This window comes from Myxocyprinus asiaticus, chromosome 16 (assembly GCF_019703515.2).
Source record: "Myxocyprinus asiaticus isolate MX2 ecotype Aquarium Trade chromosome 16, UBuf_Myxa_2, whole genome shotgun sequence".
NCBI classification, from domain to species: domain Eukaryota; kingdom Metazoa; phylum Chordata; class Actinopteri; order Cypriniformes; family Catostomidae; genus Myxocyprinus; species Myxocyprinus asiaticus.
In genome coordinates this window covers 22,713,890-22,734,589 of record NC_059359.1, presented here as the reverse complement: position 1 = coordinate 22,734,589, position 20,700 = coordinate 22,713,890, and the positions used below count along the sequence as shown (strand labels likewise).

General features: G+C 37.7%; 1 pseudogene; it reads left to right on the top strand.

Moving 5' to 3' along the window:
* The first annotated feature begins 49 nt into the window (after positions 1-49).
* The window catches only part of LOC127454248 (inversin-like), a 38,958-nt pseudogene continuing 18,307 nt past the window's right edge, over positions 50-20,700 (top strand).

Here is a 20,700-nt window from a genome sequence, read left to right as displayed (position 1 = left end):
TGACCTGCTCGTGGAGGATGTAGTTACATGGTAGTTGTCGTTTTATTTCTCTTAGAGCCCAGATGTGTTTGTGGTCTCAAGATACTTTGGAGTATCACTAACCACAGCGGGACTCAAACTTTGAAAAAGTATGAAGACAGCGGAAAAACAGCAATGTGTTAAAAACTGAGGGTCTGTTGTTTAATGTTAAAATAGAGGTCTCAGAATAATTGTGTTTCTCCTTGAATGTGGTAAGTTGCATCATCGTTTCCCAACTGTGTAACGGAGGATTTTTAAAAGTATTTAACCACTAAGCTACATGCACACAGTGCAAGCTGCTGGAATTATAAAGCATGCGTACACACCTGTTTAACATGTGTTAAAGTATTATAGCATTTACAGTATGTATGTTTGCATTTGTACTGTTCCTACTTATTCGCTGCCAAGTTAAAACACTTGGACATAAAGATGTCAGTGGGTTCTGCTGCTGAATCATACACTTTCTATTGAATTAGAGTTTTAGTGCAATCCCCACATGTCTCATGCTGTGTAAACTTTTAACACAATTGTTAATGTGGCACAGTATGAATAAGGGGGAAAAAAATAAATGTTTGAACTTCCAGTTTGTGGATCTTATGAAAATACTTGGGAAAAGGTTTCTGACTGTTATACACAATCATAATTGTTAAAACAAGTGATTTTGATTGTTTGATACATATTTTTAAATGTTTTTGTGTGCCTTGCAGTTATTTTACAATGTTTATTTCAAGCACATCCAGGTTGTTGGGGCTGTGCATGAACAACCTGGATGTGCTTGAAAATGTTGCAATAAAAGGCATTGAGGCTGTGCAGAATGTTGCAATAAAAATAAATAGCCTATAGCAAAAAAAAAAAAAAAAAAAAAAAAAAAGAATGTATTGCTAATCTAAAGACATATAATATTTTTTTTCTTTTTAAGGCATAATCTACATTCACATTTTTCATCAAACAGCACAATAATGACCTTAAGACATTACAGCTTCAATTTCTGTTACAGCATCATTTTCTGTAAAGCTGCTTTGAAATGATGTGTGTTGTGAAAAGTGCTATACAAAAAAATGGTTTGTCTATTATATATTGTAGTCAAATAATACATATCTAATTCTGGTAACTAATATTAGTGGCCTGATTTAGTTAAACTTGTAAGATTTCAAAAGAAAATGTGTGCTATAAGTTCTTACGTGATTCAGTTTTGTAACTCTTTTATGAAAATTGATGAAAGCACACTCCTTTAAGTCAGCCTTGGCATAGAGCACTGGCAGTGTTTTGGCACTCTAGGTCAGAGCAGGTGGTTTGTGCTCTGTGTGCGAGTGATCTGCTCTCTCTCCTGCAGAATACTAGATCAGAGCTGCCAGGGGGACCTGTGGCTACGCCAAGCCCAGTTAGGGATTCACTTAGCTGGGAAACATCTGCTGAGGCCTCCCCTGCCTCCTGGACATCACTATGGTAAGAGTCTGCAACCAAGAACAGTGCCTAGATTTTTAGTAAGAATTTCATTATTTTTAAAGTATTGTTAAGATATGTTTGTTTTTTATAGTATTATTATTATTATTATTTAATTAAGGAAAGAATATGAGTTGTAGCAAAATTTGCCAAAGCATCCAAGAATGTTAAAGATGAACCTGGATTTGCATTAATTATCAGTATGGTGTAGTGTTACCATTCCCTTCTGTGGTATGTGTTCAAAAGTGTTTGGAGAATAGCTGAAGTGAGCTTTGCAGAGAATGAAAGAAAATGAAGAGAGCAGTGCCGAGAATGACGGCAGGATACCCTTTCAGTGCAGCTTTTAACCAAGTGTCAGTGTTATTCTATCACTTAAACATTGCTGTCTTTAGAGAATTCCATCTATGTCAAATCAAAGCTTTATAAACTGCTATATTTAAATGTTTTGTATCACTAACAAAAAATATTTTGCACAGTAACATACTGTATAGCAGGTGTGAATGTAACTGTGTGATGCATTTTAAAAGCTGTTCATTACCAGGTACACCAGCACCAAAAGATTTAGCTTTTGACAAAATTTGCTTTTTCTTAATATTTTAGAAAGACTGCTATTTACTACAGGTCGACCTATGTATCGGCTTTACTGTTTAGTCAGTCATCGATATATCAGTTACCGGCAAAAATAAACAGATTGTTGGCAATAGTTTAAAAAAAAAAAAATGTTATTTGTCTGTAGACTCAAAATAAGATTCTCCGGTGTATTTTGGGCCTGTTCATAATTAAAGGGATAGTTCATCAAAAAATGAAAATTCTCTCATCATTTACTCACCCTAATGCCATCCCAGATGTGTAAGACTTTCTTTCTTCTACAGAACACTAACAAAGATTTTTAGAAAATCAAATTTCTGTAGATATTTGGAGACCTTTGAATCTCCAAAAATCACATAAAGCCCACATAAAAGTGAAAGTGGACTTAAGGAAAAATATAAAAGTGAAATGTAAAAGTGAAAAAGACATAAGCAGTTTCTCACCCAGAAAAACACTTGATCTGTTTCTCACCCACACCTATCATATCACTTCTGAAGATATTGATTTAACCACTGGAGTCATATGGATTACTTTTATGCTGCCTTTATGTGATTTCTGGAGATTAAATTGTCTGGTCACCATTAACTTGCATTGTATGGACTAACAGAGCTGAGATATTCTTTTAAAAAATCCTTTGTCTGTGTTCAGCAAAAGAAAGTTATATACATCTGGGATGGCAGGAGGGTGATTAAAAGATGAGATCATTTTCATTTTTGGGTGAACTATCCCTTTAAAAATCCCATGTAATGCACAAATCCTGATTTTTCTTCTGATTATTATTGTGGTTGCACAATAAACTGCAAGATAATAAAAAAGACTCAATGTTGCCTCCATGTCTGTGCCTGTCACAGTGAGGAAAGACTAAGACATTTTTCAATTTTTAAAAACCATCTGCCAATTAATCGTTTATTGGACTTATCCACCAGCTTAATTATCAATATAGGCAAAATTTAACATCGGTCGACCTCTATTATTTACTTTTGTCTTTTTTGCTTTTAGCTTGATATCATGTGTTAGTAATCTTACCTTCATAATTAGATTTATCAAATAAATGCAGAATAGAATAGAATAAAATAGAATAGAATATTGTGTGTCCCAAGGCTCGTGCTCTGCTTACTGATGTTATACCTCTAGACATTAAATATAGTGCTATATGGGCTACAGAGACTGACTTCAGTCATGGTGGCATCACATTTGACAGGCCTTAGTCAAACCATGTGCTTCAACATCAGCATGTACAGTATGAATAAGGACAATCTATTCAATGGCCTCCATGTTGAATGTGCCTTGTATTAATATTTAATGAAGTGAAGGGTAAGTGAATGTTTCTGAGGGAGGCTTGGCTGTCTCCGGGGTTAAGTGAGCTGTTAATAATTGAAGCTGTGCTGATTTTTATGGTTCTTTGAGCATGTTAATAGAATAATGTACTTACTGACAGCGTGAATAGAATAATGCAGTTAACGTGTGTTTTGAGAATAATGTAATTAGTATGTGTTTAAGGGGCCATAGCTGTGGGAGAGAACACGCAAATGCACACATTTACATGATCCATTGTGTTGAGATAAACCCCAATATGTGTCGCTCATTGCTTTATAACCTTATAAACACTCAACTGATTCAAATCTTGTTTCATCTTTTTTTTATTTCCTCTGCCCCTCTCTCTCTCTCTCTCTCTCTCTCTCTCTCTCTCTCTCTCTCTCTCTCTCTCTCTTTAGTTCTCTCTTTCCCCTTTCTCTCATGGATTTTCTGTTTGTTTTTCAATCACATTATTTCCCGCACACAGCGGTGTAGCCAACGGCTAAATGGCCCCTCTCCTACTAATTGGACGTTTAATTAGATCACAGATTTGGCCCAATTAGATGCTGTAGGGAGGAGAGGGGATAGCCTGGGGGGCTGTGTGTGTCTTTGAGTGTGTTTATGTGGGTAGATTGTGGAGAGAGAAAGCGAGATATGATGATAGAGAGAAGAGGGAGGGTGGGAGAGAGAGATGTCTCTCTCTTGGCTGCCTTATTAGAGATGTCAGAAAGGGTCTTCCATGATACTTCCCCCTCACCCTGAGTCTGGCCCCAAGAGCCCTATCAGAGGAACCCGGCCCAAGTGTGCTCCTGGGTCTCAGGACACACCATCTCTCAGCCAGAGGAGCAGATCCGGTTAAAATCACTGCAATATCACTTGAGTGAGCTGGCTCGGATCACAGTCTCGGTTTATCGTTGACTGATGCCATGCCTTCATGAGAACATACAGCCCTTTCAGGGCTCAACAATAAGGATTTTTTTCTGCTGGCCCAGATTAGTCCTTACCTTGCTGATATTTTCACTGACCCCACCACAAAATGTTAGGCATTTTATTTTTTTACAACATATTTCTTACTTTACACAACAAAGAAAGTTATAACAAATAATTTATTACGTTTTTAATTTGCAATAATGTTTTTACATAATACAGGTGTAATGTCACTCCATGACTGCTCAACTCACTTTTTCTAGAAAACTATGGCATACAGTCATTTGATTACAAAAAAGTTGAAAAGAAGGTGCTCAACCAAGTAAAGAGGAAGTAATCAAAGTACAATATAGAAGAAGGAGGTGCAACACTCACTTTGTATACAAAAATAGAGCCTCAACTTTATTTGATTAAAAAATACATGACGGCAGACCAGATTTTTCCAAGAGTCATGCATTTTCTGATCGAATAATTTGAGGCTCCATTTTTTTATATAAAGTAAGAAGAGTGTGAATTATGTGGAGTTTGGAGGGTCTCATTGATTTATGCCTTTTAATTAAGTGTGTTGTGTCATATGTATAATATATAACACTTATGTTATACAGTGTTTAACTGTTAACATGTTGTTCACTTGTTGTGACTGACACCTCTGGAGCTACATAATTGCATTATTTTGCCCATTGGAAGCCACACCTCCTTCACTGGAGGGGCTCATTTGTCACTTGGCATTATGGAAAACCGCAGCTAATGAGTCACAAGGTGATCATGTCACTCAAGAAACTCTATGGATGGCATCCGCAGGGATGATTGCATGCATCAACAGCATGTAGCCCCTTCTCCTTGGAGAAAATATGTAAGATTTGCCCTCTGGGCATTAGATGAAAGGACCAGTGTCTCTCTGCTTGGTACTTGGAGCAGATTTGAAGTAAAGCACTGTTTTGGAAAGCTGATGGCTGATGTGAATCACAGAGACCTATTATTGCAGTGCCAGGCAGGCACTGCTTTACAGACAAATGTGCACACAGCTCAACTTCAATCTTGGTGCAGCTATCCTTATGAGGACTCTCCATAGACATAATTATTTTTATACTGTACAAAATATAGATTCTATCCCCTAACCCTAACCCTACCCCTAAACCTGCATTTTTACATTTTCAAAAAAACATCGTTTCGTATGTTTTTTTAAGCGATTTGAATTATGGGTACACTAGAAATGTCCTCATAAACCATTAACCTTGTAATTACCAGTTTGTAACCTAAACAAATGTCCTCAGAAAACACCCAAACCCGCCCACACACACACACACACACACACACACACACACACACACACACTCTAAGATGAAGTGCTTTCTCTCTTGTGCAGATTGCATGAATGCTTAATGTGTTTCAGAGTTTTATTGGAAAGATGTTTGTATTGTTTTGTGTGTCTATAACAGTTTTATTTTCAGTTCTGTAACTCAAACATATTTTATATGACAAATTTTATTATATTAGTGTTTAGTTTTTTGTGTCTCTTATTTAAAGTCCTGTAACTTAAACAGAATTGACCCACTTTATACTAGGGTGTCTTTAACTAATATATATTTGATACATGTACTTATTAAGTACATACGTGTTGTTGCATTGTACTTGCATTTAAAGTACCTGCATTTAATTACATCTATAGTTACACTGTTAACCTTACCCCTAAACCTAACCCTACACCAACCCTTACCCTAAACCTTAACCCCTAACCCCATAACCCTACCCCCAAACCTACTCTTACCTCAAACTCAGTTGTAGAAAATGTGAATCTTGTTAGAATTTTGCAGAACAACATTGTATGTACATCGTAGTCAAAGACACCTAATATAAAGTGGGACCAACATACTTTTATAAGACTAGTTTTATTATATTAGGGTTTTGTTTTTTGTGACTACATAACAGTTTATTTTAAGCTCTGTAACTCAAATGTAACTTTACATTACACATTTTATTAGATTATTGTTACGTGTTTCGTGTCTACGTAAGTTTTATTATGAGTTCTGCAACTCAAAACATTTATTAATATCATTAATCAGTAATATAAATGTATGTGTATTACGCAATTTTGTAAGATATGAAAAATACAGTTAACAGATGCTACGTGTTTTGGAATTGTTAAAGGCCTAATTACTATTGAACTGAGTTATTACCTCATTTACATGCAAATTTGAAGCTGTATTATTATACAGAAACAAAGACTGTTAATTAAATTTGTAAAAAATTAGCATACTTCACACTAGAGCATATGATTACTGATTTAACCAATACCGCTACAGTTCAGGTAACAGTTAATTTTCCTTACTTTTTTTATTATTAATAAATTTGGTTAACGAGTTGAAAATTGCCAGCTTCCTTTCACAAAAATCTGAATCCCTTTGTTTCATGTGTTCAAGAGAAAGTTGTTTGATTTGTATGCCAGGTAATTTTGTTAGTAAGCCTTAATGTGTGTGTGTGTTTACATGTATATGTGTGTTGTAGTCTGGAGGAAATTGAGGAAAGCTTGTGGTCGATGTGAGTGAAGCCTCCATAAAAACCTTCTATCACGGAAAATCACTTCCCACGCGATCACATGCACACGCTAAACTGTGGTTGGACACAAACACACTCAGATGTACACATACAGATAGAACTCTTCCCTCATGCGAGCTCCTCTCTCAGAGTCATCCCCCTGCTGTCTTTTTTCCAAGTCGTGGTTCCAAAAAGCAGACTGTGTGTGTGTGTGTTTTTTTTTTTTGTGATGTCTGATTTCCTTAGTTTAAGTACGCAGAGTCAAATAAAGCTGAATTACAGTGTATCTGAGCATTTTAAGAGCTTTAATCAGAACATACACACACAAACACACATGCTACTGAATTAGTTGTAACTCTTAGTAGTTTTATGAGCCTACATTAACTAACCCCAATTACCCTCTCATGAGGTGCGTGAGAACAGGGTGGCTAATTGGTTGTGTGTGTGAGAGAGAGAAAGAGAAAGAAAAGCGGAAAGAATAGCAAAGAAAAATGAAATTGTATGAATGGGGAATGGTACTTATTGTAAAGATGGTAGTATTTTATTTAGCAGCTATCCTCAATTCTACAGTCATAAATAGGCATCTAAGCAGATCGCACACATTTAATGTGTATCTGTATATGAAATTGATTTTTTTAAGCTCTTGCAATATTGATGAGCATGAATAAGAGATGAGTTGGACAGGGTGTGTCTCTGTGGGGATTTGCCCCTGCTACTTCCTGTCTAAGGATTACCTAGCATTCCAGCTGAACCACTGTGAGTGGATGTAATGGTTAGTTCAGTCACCATTCAAAGCTCAGCATTTATTTTTAGTGTTTGGCCCATGTTAAAATCAAAATCAAATCATCTTTTAGTCCGTATCTATTAGCTTTGATAATCGTAAATGTTGACAAAATAAACTTTTATCAGAATTATGCATTTCATGTGTATAGGCTTTCTCTTCCGAAAAGTGGACCAAAAATATTAATGGCTCATTCCTCTTTCAGTAGGAAATATGTAATATAAGGAAACATTTTCACCAAACCATTTCCTTAACCATTTTTCCCCCCCCGATGTTCTTTAATTCTTGGGAAGTAAGAATACTGTATAACCTCTGATGTGTGTGTTTGCACCAGGCAATGCTGCTCCCCCAGAATCCATCTAAGGTGCATGCGGCCACTGTGAATAGAGACAAGAACATCTTACAGAGGCTGATCACAGGTATAATGCTTGTATATTAGTGCAACTTTATTACACTGCTCTCTGGGATACCCGATTCTGGATTGGTCAATCATGACGTTCTGCAGTCAATTATTTTTGTATAATGACCTTTAAACCTCTATATTTATCCTTGGCATTCAATCAGAATGGTACAAGACTCAATTAGGGTTTATTTTGCAATAATGACCAACTGACTGTACATTATTTCTTTCATGTTCTTCATTTACAATTAGGATGTACTCTAACAGTATCGGTAGGTTAGGGTTGACTCTTTTGTGTGTGTAGCAGAGCATCATCTGCGGGACAATGAGGATCAGTTTGGTAGGACTCCTCTGATGTACTGTGTGCTGGCTGACCGCTTGGACTGTGCAGAGGTTCTGCTTAAAGCTGGAGCAGCTGTCAATAAGACTGACCACTGCTCTGCACCTTGCAGCACAAAAGGTGACATATGCACACACACCTGTCTATCTCTGAGTTTATCCTGTTTATGATAGATAACTTTTTAATTATTGCCTCTTAAATAAATTGCATGTTTTTACTTTATTAAACTATTTTTCAAACCATATAAAAACAAGCTGTGTGAGTCAGAAACTTCAAATAAATTTCAACTAACAAAAATAAGTTAATTCTAAATCAGATCAAATCAACATGAAATACAAAAGTAGCTGTAAATAATGCATAAGACATCACAAAACAAAACAAAAATGCTCTGCTATAATGCATTTTAAATCATTCAAGGCTCTAAATCCATCACTAGATAGGTTTAGCATAATGAAGTACATCAAATGTTAGATAGAAGACTCGCTATGGGGACATTTTCAGCCCCCACATTTTAAATATCTACTTTTATTAAATATTTTGGTGGTATTATTACCCTGAGCCTTGGTTCATTTCTGACCTTGGTTGTTGGTGTTTACTGCCCTCTAGTGTATGTGATCTTGTGCCAAATCTTGAAAGCAGGATTTGAAAATGAGAATGCTTGTGTATGTTTTAAGTTGTTTCGACTTAATAAACTGGGCTGTCTGAAAAAATAAGAGGGAGAGAGGAGAGGAGAGGAGAAGAACGAATAGGAGATAAGAGGAGGAGAGTGGAGTGGAGTGAAGAGGAAGGCAGAAGAGGATGAGTAGAGGAAGACAGGGAGGGAAGGGATTGATGGGTAACAATCTGACATATAGATCAATAAGAGCTGTAGCTCAGGGATTAACACTCTAATTGGGCTGGGAATAGAGACTGAGAACCCTGACACACACACACACACACACACACACACACACACACACACACACAAGGGCTCTCCCTAGAATGTTTTACACAGGAGCTAAGTAGACCTGGGAGGATGCTTGATGAAAGGGGAGGGCCATTCACACTCAGACACATTCAGACACTTCGATGGATACACAGCTGCATCTACCTTAAACTTTAGCCCAATAATAAACACTATTGGATGACATAAGCTATATTTGACAAATAACATGTCCATGAGCTTTTTTTATTTTATTTTTATCAACATCAGTATTTTAGGTATAAGGGTAAATAGATATATTTTAAAAGCTGTGACTGGTCACCATTTCTTTTAAACTTTTCACAATTTGTTATCACCTTTTAGCTTTTTTGTAGTTCACTTAAAGTGTTTGTACACCCAAAATAAAAATCTTGTGATCATTTACTCAACCTTATGTTGTCCCAAACAACTATGACTTTCTTTCTTCTGCAGAACACATACAAAGGTAATTTTAAGGATATATGACCTGTTTGTCCGTACAGTATAAGTCAATGGGGTCCAAAACTTTCAAGCTCCGAAAAGGACATAAAGGCAGCATAAAGCCCAAAGTATACTTCCGTCAGACGTGAATGCTGAGCGTCTGCGGACAGAACACAAATCTCATCATCAGCAAAGTGCTCGAGCACTGAACGTGCGCAGCCCGATTTTTCTAACCATCTGGAGAAAGGTCTGGAGATACCTGCATTTGTATAACTCAAATCTGAAGGAATATAAAGACATTTTTATGGGTCTAAAGTCCTGAAGAGTCTAGTGGTCTGGTGTCTTTGAACATGCTGAATGTGCGTGTGCCTGGAGTTATTTGCACTAATTAGTGGGTCCACAAGGTGGCAATACTCACACTTGAGCCGTTGCTGTCACGCAGAAGCACTAGAAGAAGATGTAATCGCTGCTAAACATCAGGAGATGATGGTAAAAACAAGAAAAGTGGATGTGTGAAGACAAAAACGTGTGTGAGAAGGTCTGGTGATACCTGCATTTGTATAACTCGAGTCTGAAGGAATATAATGACATCTTCATGGGTGTAAACTCCTGAAGAGAATGTCTGGTGTCTCATAGCAGTCATAACATGCATGCACCAACCGCCTGTGAATGCACACACAGTTACATGGAGTATACTTTGACAGGCTCGCGTTCGACTGTATCAAAATGGAAGTATACCTAGGGCTTAAAAGTATTCCATACAACTCAAATGGTTTAATCCATGTCTCCTGAAGTGACACGATTGGTTTGAGTGGGAAACATACCCAAATTTAAGTAGTTAATCACTATACAAATTTTTGTTTGTTACTCAGACCAAAAGTAGGAACAGCCTCAGGAAATTATGCGAGTCAGACTTGAACTCACGCCTGCATCAGTGCCACGGCTCAACATGTTGCAGCACATGCTCTAACCACTAGGCCCTGGCCACAACTGAAATTATAGTTGATTGTTTGATAACAGTAACATAAAGGTTTAGAATTACATGTTACCCATGCTTGGATAATTTGGTAGACATATATGCATTGGATAATACAGTGCATACAAACAAACAAAAACATTTGTCCTGTTTGTTTTTTGTGTGTTTGCATGTGTTTCTCAGGGCAGCGTGCATTTCATGAAATTCTTACTGTCCCACCATGCCGATTGCTGGTTGAAGGATCTGGAGGAAATGACACCGCTGCACCTGGCAACCCGTCACTCCAGCTTAAAACCTCTGTCTCTGCTCCTCAAACACACGGCACCTGGTGAGGTAGATACACAGGACAAGAATAAGGTACCAAACACAGAGATACACACACTAGACATGCTCACACACTCAGTTGGTATGTTTTCAAACATTTTAAGGCATCCAAGGCGTGCTCCCGATACAAATGCTGCCAAAATGTAGGTTACATAATTATGCTGCCTTCTAAGATACCTTGTTTTAGACAAATTCTAAGGCAGCATCACATTTATCCTTTATGGTTGCAATGAGCTCAATGACCTCAAATGGTGAATGAAGTGAGATAAATGTCAATCATGAATAAATGTATATTGAAAAATATCGATAAGAACAGTTCATTAAAATAAAAAATATAAAAGTATTAAAACATTATTTTACCCACATTTTAGATTTTTATGCTTATTAGAGTATTGTGTTGTTAAAGGTTGCGTCTCTGTTGAAATCATTATCAAGTCTCCAAATTTGCTGAGTGCTGTTTGAGTTGCTGCAAACGTTAAGCATTCCAAATCAGTCACTTACGAGGTTCCGAGATGTTTAGGATGCTGCCTATGAAGGCAGTAGGCAGCGAGGCTGCTCACTAGGTTTTGGAACTGAGCTAGTGTCTCCTCTACAGATGGCATGGGTGGGGATCAGGGGTTAACTTGAGGTTAGGTTGTGTGTGTGTGTGTTTGTGTGCGTGTGTGTTTGTAGTTGTATAGATGCCATAAAGCAGCAGGGGGCTCTGCCTCATCTGATGTTTCTCTGGAGGATATGAGCTTTGTTTAAATTGTCTAGTAAAAGGTATTTTCTCAGAGCTGCTGCGAGAGCTTGCCAGGCGCCTAGGAGGCTCAGAGACTCATTGCAATGTTAACCTTACTTTATGTAAGTGTAAAGTGACAATTGTGCACTCATTGCATGCCACAGACTTCTCCCATGACTTGCCAAAAGAATGCACACCAACCCAAGATCACCACAAAACCGCTTGAAATGATAGTTTACCCCAAAATTTAAATTCTGATCTTGTTCCAGACCCATTTGACTTCTGTGGAATACTAATAGAGATGTTAGGCAGAATGTTAACCTCAGTCACCATTTACTTTCATTGAATGGAAAAAAGATGTTATGAAAGTGAATGGTGACTGAGGCTAACATTCTGCCTAACATCCTATTTTTGTGTTCCACAGAAGACAGAAAGTCAGACAGGTTTGGAACAAGATGTGAGTAAATGATGACAGAATTGTTTTATTTTGCATGAACTATCCCTTTAATAGTGGTTGGTAATGCTATAGCACTTTATTGTAATATTAATGTATAGCTATAATACCGGTAACAATAGCAGCAATAGTGCTCTTACACCGTGTCCTAACCACATGAAATGCAATAAGATTCCAGCGACAAGCAATTTGTCTGTCTGCACTGAACACAAAACCACTGCGCGAAGCGGCACAATCACAGCCAATCAGAACATATGACATGTTTAATGTACAATTATAAGGATTTAGGTTTTGGACCAATGAGAATTCACATTGGGTGGGGCTATAATAGAAAAACAAAACAAGCATTCAAGAACATGTCCTGTTGTTTGTTGCAGTCACAGCTAGTTAGGACAAAAGTTATTATTAACATTGAACATATAACTTTCACCAGCTTTCACATCTGGTTAGGTCATGCAGTTTGAAGTAGTATAAACAACATTTTAGAAGTAAACTTTGTAGGGAAATGTGTTGCGGTCACCATAGAGCAAAATAAGTTCAAGAGGTGTGTATGCAGGCCCTGTGCTTTCCTGGGAAACACTGCTATCAACTGCTTCAGATTACCAGACCACATGCAGCTTTATTCACTTTGGCTCCAATTACTGTAAACATTCACCCCAGTTTACTTTCCGATGGTCTACGCACATACAGCGGCTCTTTAGATTTGCCGTCATTTAAAATCTCATACCACAGACAAACTGCTCAAAGCTACCATGGTTATTAATGCTCCTGTTTTAAATCATTATTCTGTGTGTGTGTGTGTGTGTTTTTGTGTGTATGTGCCTGGTTGTGATTATGGAAACACGTGTGTGTGTGTGTGTGTGTGTGTGTGTGTGTGTGTGTGTGTGTGTGTTTGTGTGTGCGCACTTTGTGGTTATATCAGTGCTCCCATTGAGTCGCAAAAGGGGGTCTTGTTTGCAGGCCCTTATCTGTCTGTTGGTTTTGTAATAATTTGATAAGCATGTAACAAGGAAGGACACTGGGAACTGGATTCTTCAAACACAGGTAGGGAACTTTTAATTGACCACTTCTCTGGTTTACAGCTTCACAATAACTCCTCAGCTTCACAGTAAAGTTCTCGACCCAGTCTCTCTCTCTCGATCTGGCGCTGGCATGGTCCTTTTATGCTGCTCTCCCAAATCTCACTACAATTAGAGACAGGTGTTAGTCATAATTTGGCTCATGTGTATGCACCCTTACCACTCTCTCTCTCTCCCTCGATGGACGCTCGACCACGCCCCCACTGTCACAAAGAAGAATTGTGATTTCTCATGACGAGGCTTGTTTTGTGACAAGATGCATAAAAATAGAGTCTTCTAGTGCGTCTTAAGTCCTCACTCTCCACATTGGCTGTTTGTGTGTGTTTGTGGCTAGGTAGGTTAGAGTGATGATAAAGAAAGAGGGGACATTTAATAAGTTATTTATTTGATCAAGTTAAAAACGGCACAATTTTTAAAGATGCACAGACACATTTTTGTTTTAAATTTTTTTTACAGTGTACTTACGTGAAAAACAAGAGTAAAAATGAATAAGTAAATGTTTTATATATATATATATATATATAATAAGATTTAATTAAATACAAAATTAATTTACAATTTTAAATTATTTAACTTTAATTTTCAAAATGTTTAAAGCTGGTCATGTGACACCATGCGAGGGTCGGATGTGTAAACGACGAGCTCTGCACACTTTGCTAGTTTTTAATGATTTTTATGTCATAAACCGGTGAGATCCGATACACCTTCTACATATATGTTCTTTGAAGTCAACATGGCAAAGAATTCAAAATCCTCGGGCCCTGGAGATATTAAAAGACACTTACGTGCTCAAGCTGGTGCCTCGGATGCGGCCGCAGACCAGGGACTCGGTTTTTTGACGGTGCGTTGGGAGAAATCCAATGCCAACTGTGCGAAAGTCGTTGCTGACTTAGAGGATCTTGCTGTAATATGTCGGTCAATTACTGCGATGGAAACAATATTCTCTGTGTTGGTTACAAGAATCGGGGACGTTGAGTGACGGATCGATTATCTAGAGTCATCGGAGGGGGAATTAGCTGCCAAACCACTAGCGACAAAAGTAGATTTGGAAAGCATTTGGGAAAAACTGGAGGATTTGGAGAATCGTAGCCGGCGAAATAACATCTGAATTGTTGGAATTCCTGAGCATGAAGAAGGCCGAGATATGGTGAAATTCCTAGACGAGCTCTTCCCGAGTCTGCTCAACATAACAGGCCGTAAGATGGAAATCAAGCAAGCTCACAGAGTCACGGCTCGCAGATCCGCTGAGACAGGCCCCGATCAATTCTGGCCAAATTTCTGAGATCATCCGATAAAGATCTCATGTTGCACGAGGCGAGTAGCAAAGGAAAGCTTTCTTGGAAGAATCACAGCATTTTCTTGTTCCCAGACTTTGCAAATTCTACAAGAGGGAAATGTGATCAATTCAAGGAATGCAAGAAACTCTTACATCAACGGAAGATCGCTTTTGCTCTGATGTTTCCGGCCAAATTGAGAATAGATACTAAGGATGGCCGCAAAATATTTACATGCCCACAACAAGCCTTGTCTTTCATAGAGACATTGGGGTGAGTAAACCATTTGGCGACTTTCATATGGCCCCCAAGTGAGCTGTCTCGCTGTACATACACTCGGCTGTCTGAGGAAGCTGGGCGCCATTTTTGTTTCTTTTTGTGTTGGTTCCGCCTAGCGGCTGGAGTTTGTTTTGTGAAATAACACTCCTTCGGGACAGTTGTGGATGAAACTGCTCGTTCTTTGTGCTCATGCCTTCTATTGTGGAGTATATTTTGGAGGAAATTGGAAGGATTAGGGCATTTGCTGCAATTATGAAACAGCCGGCTCACTGAACATTCGTTTGTCTGTCCGAGGAAACTGAACGGCTTTATTTTATTTATTTATTTATTTTTTATGGGCTGGTTCTGCTAGAGGTTGGAGTTTGTTTTGTGGAGGAACACACCTTTGAGACAGTTTTGTTAATGAATCTACATGTTCTTTGTGTTTATTCAGCCTATTGGCTGGAGTTTTTTTATAGATTATTTTCTGTTATGAAATTTTGTCTCACAAAATTTGTACAGAAGCACTGGACTTGAGCAATCTGACGGCAAAGTTGTCACGGGGACTCTCGTAGGCGTACATGGACTGTTTGAGTTTAGAGGGATGGATGGGTTGGTGCTGTCGTGCGCGGGGTTTATGCGCACATTTTTCTTTTTTCTGTTTGTTTGGTTCGGAGGGAAGTTCTGGGTTTGACTATTGCACTAATGTTGAAATGTGGTCTTTATAATTTTATTTTTGACACAAAATCTATATTTTCTAATATGTCAAAATGACAAATGTTAATATGAGTGGATTATCTTTTCTCCACGTGGAATGTGAATGGGTTGGGGCACCCCATAAAAAGAAGGAAGGGTATTTCTTTTCTTAAACGTTAGAAATATGATAAAGTGTTTCTTTAAGAAACACATCTTTGCCCGCAGGAAGCTGAAAAATTTGGGAAAATATGGGGTGGACATGTTTTCTTTAGTGCTGGCTCAAGTAAGAGCAGGGGAGTCATTACATTGATAAGTAAACATCTACAATTCAAATGTCTCAAACAGATTAAAGATTAATTAGGAAGAGTCATTATTGTTTTAGCAGAAATTCAGGGGCAAAGGTTGATTTTGGCTAATATTTACACCTCTAACGCTGATGATCAGGGCTTTTTTATAGATCTTGAAGGGCTGTTACAAGCCGCTGGCACCCCTCATGATATAATATTGGAAGGAGACTCTAATCTTTTGATGGACTCAGTCCTTGATCATAGTGAAGCAAAAGTATGCAAGCCCCCTAGAGCAACATTGATGCTTCACAGGATGTGTAAAAATCTTGGTCTTACAGGTATTTGGAGACTTTTGAACCCATCTAGTAGGGACTATACATTTTTTTTCATCAGTCTATAAGATTTATTCTAGAATAGATTTTTTATTTTATTTCTATGTCCCTCATTTCTTCTTTTGTTGATTGCTCAATTGGAAACATCTTAGTCTTAGATCATGCCCTGGTGTGTTTAGAGGTGTTGCCACATACAGAGAAAAAGAAATCATATAGTTCTCCTGATTTCCAACAAATGTTAAAGGCTGAAATCAATGTCTATATGGAGACCAACTGGTCCTCAGTATCCTCTGTGGGAGTGGCTTGGGAGGCACTTAAGGCAGTTCTTAGGGGTTAGTATGCCTCATTCATCAAAAAATACAAAGCACGCAAACTCGCGGAGTTGAAAGAGAATATTAAAAGACAGAGACAGAACTGAAGCGCCGAATGTCGTCTGATGGCCTCAGAGAATTGACCTGATTGAAATACAGATATAATACTATTTTGTCACAGAAGGTAGAGTTTTGGTTATTTAGGGCAAGACATTCATATTTTGAGTCGGGGGAAAAAAGCAGGGAAACTTTTGGCTAGATATATAAAGAGTCTTTTTCCACCATTCCCTTTTACCTCAGCCATTGATATTAATAATGCTTTTAAAGAATTCTATCTTGATCTTTATAGTTCCACGTCTTCATCTACTGATGAAGATATTAGAAACTTTGTGGAACCATTAGATCTCCCTAAACTGATGACTGAGCAAAAAAATTATCTTGATTCTGAGATAAACTTGGAGGAGCTTGATGAGGTCATTAAGGCCCTGCCTACAGGAAAGGCTCTGGGGCCAGATGGCTTTGCCACTGAATTTTTTAGATCTTATGCTACAGAACTGGCTCCACTTTTGTTTGAAGTTTATACGGAATTAAAGAATGGAAAGCTTCCGCCAACCATGACACAAGCCAGGATCAGTCTGATTCTTAAAAAGGAAAAAGATCCAAGCAAGTGTAAGAGTTACCGTCCAATATCCTTGATCCAGCTAGACATTAAAATTTTGTCAAAAATTCTGGCTAACCAATTAAGTACATCTCTTATACATATAGATCAGGTGGAGTTTATTCAGGGCCGTAGCTCTTCTGTTAACATTTTCCATTTCATCAATATCATGTGGTCAGTGGCGAATGATTAGACTCCGGTCTCTGCCATTTCACTTGACACCGAAAAGGCATTTGATATGGTAGAAAGGGATTATCTTTTTAAGATTTTGGAAATATACGGGTTCGGGAATACTTTTATTGAATGAATTAAGTTACTTTATAGACACCTGGTAGTGGCGGTACAAACAAATGGATTAATTTCAGATAATTCTACTCTGGATAGGGGCACCAGGCAGGGTTGCCCTCTTTCCCCATTACTGTTCTGTCATTCCCTGGAACCATTAGCAGCCGCGATAAGAAAGGAGGAGGATTTTCCAGGGGTGATGGCGGGAGGTGTGGCGCATAAGCTTTTGCTTTATGCAGTTGATATTTTATTATTCATCTCCGACACCACTAGATCTATGCCTTGCCTCTCACATTATTAATTCCTTTTCTAAGTTCCCAGGTTACAGAGTCAATTGGCGTAAATCCGAAGCTTCGGCTCTGACAGCGTACAGCCCAGTAACGGATTTTCAGCCGGGCACCTTCCAGTGGCCCAAACAGGGCATTAAGTATTTGGGCATTTTATTCCCAGCTAATTTGTGTGATCTAGTTAGAGTTAATTTTGACCTTTTAATAAAAAGGTTTTCGAGTGATGTGAGTAGGTGGCCTCATTACATTTATCTATGATTGGGAAGGTTAATGTTATTAATGAATTGTATTACAGAATTCAACTACCTGCTACAGTCTCTCCCTGTAGATGTCCCCCTCTCTTATTTCAAGCAATTTGATAGCATAGCGAAGTCCTTTATTTGGAATGGTAAAGGTCCCAGATTACATTTCAACAAGTTACATAGGCCGATTGACAAAGGTGGGCTAGGCCTACCCAAGATTTTGTTTTATTATTATGCATTCGGTCTCAGACATTTGGCTCACTGGTCGCTTCCACCTGAGAGAGCCCCTCTCTGGTTTCATATTGAATGGGAAGTCCTTGCCCCTATTTCGCCATTGCAAAGCCTTTATATCAAACTAACCGGAGAAGTTAAGTCACACCCCATTATCTCACATTTGCACAAGGTTTGGATAAAAGTGTCCAGAGTGTTTAATTCAGACATTTATTTAAATGTTGCCTCAAGCATATGGCTGAACCCTAAATTACGTATTAATAAGTCCCCTTTCTGTTGGTCAGAGTGGATTGTGAGGGGGTTACTACACTCGGTGACCTGTATGAGAGTGGAGCGTTGAGATCTTTTGAGAATTTTGTTCATTATTTTGGGATTCCCAGATCTCAGTTTTATAGGTATTTACAGCTGCGCCACCTGCTCTGTATTGTTTTTGAATAGGTTGAACATATTGAACAAATCTATGATATTATTTTCAAGCAAAAGTCTGTTTATGAATAGCTATCATGGAGTTACATTCTAGATGTATAATTTTCAGCTTTTATTTTTTGAATTAAAAACTACCAAACAGTTGTTGTTTTTTTTTTCCCTTTTTTCTGTAAAGAAAGCTGAACATTTTATGAAAAATCTAAATATTTGTTTCTGACATAAAGTACGTTGGTAAAAATAAAATTTCAAGTTATTTGTGGTGGGGTCAATTAAAATATTGGCAGGGCAAATACAAATCTGAACTTACTGGCCAACTGGAAACAACCAGCCTTATTGTTGAGACCTATACATTTAATCATTTAACAGATGCTTTTATCCAAAGTGACTTACAAATGCACAAGAAATGTGTCATACAGGAGTGAACAATATAAGCAGTACAGTAATATTGAATATCAAGTGTAAACCTGAAAGTAGTGAGAATTACAACACTGAAGTGTAACTGCAGAAACGTATAGAAAAGAGAAGAGAAAATAGTTTTTTTTATTTTTTTATTTGCTAATAGGAAGCATTCAAACACAAGATGAACAGCAAGCCTATGTGGGATCTGCACCCAGAGATCTCAACAGAAAGCTTTGTATTGGAAAGCTTGTCATTCACAAAGTTCTACACATCCCCCACTTTCCTAATTGTATTATGCTTTTAGCTACCAATTTTGCTCTGCTAAACACATTTGATCATATCCATTCTGCAGATTCCCTCAAAATCAACAGAGAAAATTAAAAAAAAGAAGTCTGCAGATTCTGCCTGGGCCTGATCTGCTCTGCTGGTCCATTTTTAGCAGGGTTGTTGTGAAAATACAAGGTCTTGACATGCTAAACCCAGAGGGAGCTGGCTAACTAGTATGATGTGATATGATAAATAACGGATGCCTGCACTCCTTTATTTGTTCACTTGGAAAAGTGCCATAATGTTATTCTCTTGCAGTTCATTGGCAGCTCAGTAGCTGTGAGATCCTATTAGACCCCAATTTGCTTATAGACTGTGAAGCAGTGTGGTGGCAGCAATGTAAAAAGAGTGAACAGTAAAATTGGTAATGGAATCTCTAAAATTGAATGTTGGTGTTTCTACAGCAGATGGCACTGCACTGGAGCGCGTTCTATAATCACCCTGAGCACGTTAAGCTGCTGATCAAGCATGAGTCAAATATCAGAATACCAGACAGAGAGGGCAAAATCCTTCTCCACTGGGCGGCACAAAACAAACACCCCAGTGCCACACGTATATTATGCTGTATTCTGGTGAGTCCACACTCACAACCTCACTAGTGCTCCTAATCTCACACATGGGGAACTTTTCTGGGAACTTTTCTGTCCCTTAATTATATTATAGTTATTATATAATTATATTATAATAATTATAGAATAAACCTTGTGTCTCTTTAAATAGTTTTTCCCTAAGAGTGCTAAAATGTCACATTTGCCAGAAATTCCTTTTTTGGGCTTGTCCCCTACCCAGATTTTTTAACGTCACCTCTATAATAAAATTCTAAAAAGTATTAAAATCAGGAAAATTCTACTTTGCATTTTTCTTAAGAATCATATATATTCATAGAATTGTATATTCCCTTCCTTAGTATTTGTGTTTACAATTTGAAATCTTTAATAACAAAGAATCACTTTCATTACCACCGTCATGCTTAGTGTAAGCATTTTAGAGAAAAATTTTGTTGTTCCAAAACATTTGTTTATCATAAAATATGAGAGGTGACAGGGGAGCACATCTCTGTCAGCATGGCAGAGTGACCGTTTTAAAATCAGACATTAATTATTTTCAAGATTTGTACATTATGTTCTTAAAGTATGTTTATTAAGTTTCATTACCTGTCATAAAGAATATTAATTCAGGAACAATCAATTTATTTTTATGTATTTAAGTTTAAACTTATTGACTGCTAGCTACCTTGTTGTGTTAGCAAGTCCAAGGCTCCAGTTTTTTAAAAGAAAAAATGTCATTACCATCACATATCATTACCATTGCACACCATATAAAAAAATAATCCCACATTACATCAGAATGGCCATGATCAGATCTTTATTCCAGGACATGTGATTTGTTCAAACATGGATCAAATATACCGGTAGTTTGAAAAA